Below are 5000 nucleotides of genomic sequence, written 5' to 3'. Positions count from 1 at the left end.
CGCGCTTACTGGGAATTCCTCGTTCATGGGGAACAATTGCAAGCCCCAATCCCTAGCACGAAGGAGGTTCAGCGGGTTACCCCGACCTTTCGGCCTAGGAAGACACGCTGATTCCTTCAGTGTAGCGCGCGTGCGGCCCAGAACATCTAAGGGCATCACAGACCTGTTATTGCTCAATCTCGTGCGGCTAGAAGCCGCCTGTCCCTCTAAGAAGAAAAGTAATCGCTGACAGCACGAAGGATGTCACGCGACTAGTTAGCAGGCTAGAGTCTCGTTCGTTATCGGAATTAACCAGACAAATCGCTCCACCAACTAAGAACGGCCATGCACCACCACCCACCGAATCAAGAAAGAGCTATCAATCTGTCAATCCTTCCGGTGTCCGGGCCTGGTGAGGTTTCCCGTGTTGAGTCAAATTAAGCCGCAGGCTCCACTCCTGGTGGTGCCCTTCCGTCAATTCCTTTAAGTTTCAGCTTTGCAACCATACTTCCCCCGGAACCCAAAAGCTTTGGTTTCCCGGAGGCTGCCCGCCGAGTCATCGGAGGAACTGCGGCGGATCGCTGGCTGGCATCGTTTATGGTTAGAACTAGGGCGGTATCTGATCGCCTTCGAACCTCTAACTTTCGTTCTTGATTAATGAAAACATACTTGGCAAATGCTTTCGCTTCTGTTCGTCTTGCGACGATCCAAGAATTTCACCTCTAACGTCGCAATACGAATGCCCCCGCCTGTCCCTATTAATCATTACCTCGGGTTCCGAAAACCAACAAAATAGAACCGAGGTCCTATTCCATTATTCCATGCACACAGTATTCAGGCGGGCTTGCCTGCTTTAAGCACTCTAATTTGTTCAAAGTAAACGTGCCGGCCCACCGAGACACTCAATAAAGAGCACCCTGGTAGGATTTCAACGGGGTCCGCCTCGGGACGCACGAGCACGCACGAGGCGGTCGCACGCCTTCAGCTCGCCCCACCGGCAGGACGTCCCACGATACATGCCAGTTAAACACCGACGGGCGGTGAACCAACAGCGTGGGACACAAATCCAACTACGAGCTTTTTAACCGCAACAACTTTAATATACGCTATTGGAGCTGGAATTACCGCGGCTGCTGGCACCAGACTTGCCCTCCAATAGATACTCGTTAAAGGATTTAAAGTGTACTCATTCCGATTACGGGGCCTCGGATGAGTCCCGTATCGTTATTTTTCGTCACTACCTCCCCGTGCCGGGAGTGGGTAATTTGCGCGCCTGCTGCCTTCCTTGGATGTGGTAGCCGTTTCTCAGGCTCCCTCTCCGGAATCGAACCCTGATTCCCCGTTACCCGTTACAACCATGGTAGGCGCAGAACCTACCATCGACAGTTGATAAGGCAGACATTTGAAAGATGCGTCGCCGGTACGAGGACCGTGCGATCAGCCCAAAGTTATTCAGAGTCACCAAGGCAAACGGACCGGACGAGCCGACCGATTGGTTTTGATCTAATAAAAGCGTCCCTTCCATCTCTGGTCGGGACTCTGTTTGCATGTATTAGCTCTAGAATTACCACAGTTATCCAAGTAACGTGGGTACGATCTAAGGAACCATAACTGATTTAATGAGCCATTCGCGGTTTCACCTTAATGCGGCTTGTACTGAGACATGCATGGCTTAATCTTTGAGACAAGCATATGACTACTGGCAGGATCAACCAGGGAGCTGCGTCAACTAGAGCTGAGCAGCCGGCCGCCCGGGAGTGTGTCCCGGGGGCCCACGCGAACACGCAAGCGTCCGCTCAATCATTCTGCAAACAGGAGGAGGCTGAGCTCCCCTGCACAATACACCTCGAAACCCTCTCAGGTCCCGGCGGCGCGCAGCGCCGTCCCAAGTACTTGGTCGGGTTCGAGAGAGGCGCAATCGCCCGGAGTTAGGCGAGTAGACGCTTTCGGTGCGACCACCCGTGCTCCCAACTGAGCTTGCCGCTGCCGACAGAGGCCCGGGAGCGTGCTGTCGTGGCATTGCCGGCGGGAGACAACACGCGCCACCTACGGTGACCGGCAGCTCCAACGCCAGCGCCACAGAAGGACAAAAGCCCCACTTGGGTGCCGAAGCGAACTCTCCCAGCACAGCGCACGCGCCAACACATCCGCACAGCTGCGATACAAACCACCAGCGAGAACCGCTGGGGCGACCGAGCAGCAGACGGCGTCGCGGCGCCGAGCGCCGGGCGGCGGCGCATCCTCAACGCACACAGTCCTCAATCGGACCAGCACACTGAAGATGTCCACCGCGCTTCGCACCGGGCCCGCGAGGACCTACTTTGGCCGCACGGCGCCGCGCGCAGGGTGCGCCGGCGCGCAGCTGCGACGCCTGCCGCGTCCGTCGGCCGGCGCGCCTGCCACTGGCCGCCCCCACCAGCCGGCTGTAGCGCGTGCGCCCACGCACCGCGCGGCCAGCACGCCGGGAGGCGCCCCCTCACCGGCCGGGGACGGTCCCACCCAGCCACCGCCGCGTATCGCTTCACACCCAGATGCCGTTCAGTTTCGTCGGCATGGTGGGTATCGCTGGAACAACCGGTTAGTACCTCAACCTATCGTCGCCATCACCGATTCACCCCTAGCGAGAACAACCGCACCACAACAGGTTACCATTTGTTCATTTGCGTAACTTCACCAGAAAACGCAGGCGTCCATCGCCATTTGCAACTTCAACGATTATTGCATGCCTGTGTCAGGTGTCACGCCACACTACGTCTGCCCACATACACGCAACAAAATGTGCACGCCTAGACAATACGTGGAAGGTGGCCCCCGTACGTATGCGATGTCCATTGCTCGAACGACTGTCAACCGGCCTCTGTAGCATGTCGCAGATATGGAACGCGGTGCACCATGCCATCACGGTGTGTGAGGAGAGACGACTAGGTCCGAATACATCAACAGACAGCTCATGCTGATCGCCATCCACGGCGTCCGTTCCTCCCACACGTCTCTATGGCGTACCACACTGCAATCCAGCTCTCATAGGGAGACGACACGTAGCTGCGTGCACAATATTTGCACTGTATGGTCCGCCGTTTTTGGGCGCAGTCGTTGTGCGGTCACACATGTGCCACGATGTATCATTCAGTACATAAGGACGAATGTGCAGTACAGATTGTGGTTCACGCGTACGACATCAGCGGACAGTTGACACAGGCCGCACCACAACGTAGCCTGAGTACGTCGCATGCGAAGGGCATTGAACATGCAAACTTCTCACCAACCAGCTTGCGAAGGCAGGGGGCAAGGTGGGGACGTGGGGAGGGGCGGCATGTACGTCCTGCTGCCATCCACATTACAGTGTACAGCAGGAGCATGTGGAAAGTGAGCAAGACTTGCAAGGTGTTTAACATGAAGCGATACACAGGGGTGCGGGCAGTGCGAGTAGCGAACTATATTGCGAGGGTTGCGGGTGGGCAACACTACAGTAATTGAACGAGTCGTATAACAATTACAGAGCAGGTTTAGGCGACAACGTGGGTTACGTTAAGGCGACAACATGGGTTAGGTTAAGGCACAACATGGGTTAGGTTAAGGCACAACATGGGTTAGGTTAAGGCACAACATGGGTTAGGTTAAGGCACAACATGGGTTAGGTTAAGGCACAACATGGGTTAGGTTAAGGCACAACATGGGTTAGGTTAAGGCACAACATGGGTTAGGTTAAGGCACAACATGGGTTAGGTTGAGGCACAACATGGGTTAGGTTAAGGCACAACATGGGTTAGGTTGAGGCACAACATGGGTTAGGTTGAGGCACAACATGGGTTAGGTTGAGGCACAACATGGGTTAGGTTAAGGTACAACATGGGTTAGGTTAAGGTACAACATGGGTTAGGTTAAGGTACAACATGGGTTAGGTTAAGGTACAACATGGGTTAGGTTAAGGTACAACATGGGTTAGGTTAAGGTACAACATAGGTTAGGTTAAGGTACAACATAGGTTAGGTTAAGGTACAACATAGGTTAGGTTAAGGTACAACATAGGTTAGGTTAAGGTACAACATAGGTTAGGTTAAGGTACAACATAGGTTAGGTTAAGGTACAACATAGGTTAGGTTAAGGTACAACATAGGTTAGGTTAGGTTAGGTTAGGTTACACGTTGTTGTACGGAAAGGTGTAGGGGGGGGGGGGCGGGGGCGGCAGGTTCGTTGATAGTGATTATAGTAAGTGAATGCTTGTGACATGATCAGATTTGTCACGTCAGGATGCACCTTTGGCTTATTAGAGGCGGCGCTCCAATTCTATGCTTGTGTGAGACCTGTGTCTTTGACTCATGTCATTGTTTGTGCGCTGTGACAGGAGGTACTATTGTGATGTTGGGTGCACCGTTGTATAGGACATGTGTGGGTGTTGGTGCCTGGTCTGCGCAATGGTGGATGTCGAAAGGCTGGGATATTGTATTTTCCGCACGGACCTCCTGGTCTGGTTGTGATAGTGTGGATTGTGTAATGTGGCGGAGAAGATGCACTGGATGTTGTTCCATGCTGGTGCTTACATATTGTATGTGCGCCTGTTAGAAGCAGAGAGTGGTGCGTGATCAGAGTGTCTGGCTGACGTGTGGTTCCCATTTTGGGCAGACTCTTTCAGCATGTATACGGACAGTTGTGTATATTTGCTGTAGTTTGATGGCTCTGCATTGATTACTAATCAGCGCCGTGTGTACGGGTAATCTGGTTCCAGTCCAAAATGTTCCATCTGTGTACATTAGTGACAAAGACTCCCCCCATGCAGTGGGGCTCGGTCTGTTATAACTCTTCCGCGTAATATATTTGCCCCACGTTTTTGCGACTGCGAGTGCGAGTGCAACGCGCATGGGGACCGACATGCTGATGGCTCGGTATCGGACGCCGTACAGTGAGCAACGCGATCGCGTCTCTCGCTCGTAAGTGGTACAGGTCGCGGCTCATGTATACGGACAGCGGGAATGTCGCATATTGGAAATAACTCTTCATGAAACGCAAGTTATAGGGGTGGA

At 53.6% G+C, this 5000-nt stretch overlaps 1 non-coding gene across 1 annotated transcript in view; it reads right to left on the bottom strand.

Moving 5' to 3' along the window:
• Positions 1-1698, bottom strand: part of LOC124761956 — a 1909-nt gene extending 211 nt beyond the window's left edge. The window contains exon 1 of the ribosomal RNA XR_007012467.1: positions 1-1698. This exon is cut by the window's left edge and continues 211 nt beyond it. This is a non-coding gene — a ribosomal RNA (small subunit ribosomal RNA).
• Between the last annotated feature and the right edge of the window lie 3302 nt (positions 1699-5000).

Source organism: Schistocerca piceifrons, unplaced genomic scaffold (assembly GCF_021461385.2).
Source record: "Schistocerca piceifrons isolate TAMUIC-IGC-003096 unplaced genomic scaffold, iqSchPice1.1 HiC_scaffold_589, whole genome shotgun sequence".
Taxonomy (NCBI): Eukaryota; Metazoa; Arthropoda; class Insecta; order Orthoptera; family Acrididae; genus Schistocerca; species Schistocerca piceifrons.
Note: the sequence above shows the minus strand (reverse complement) of the source record. Positions and strands in the feature narration are given on the sequence as shown.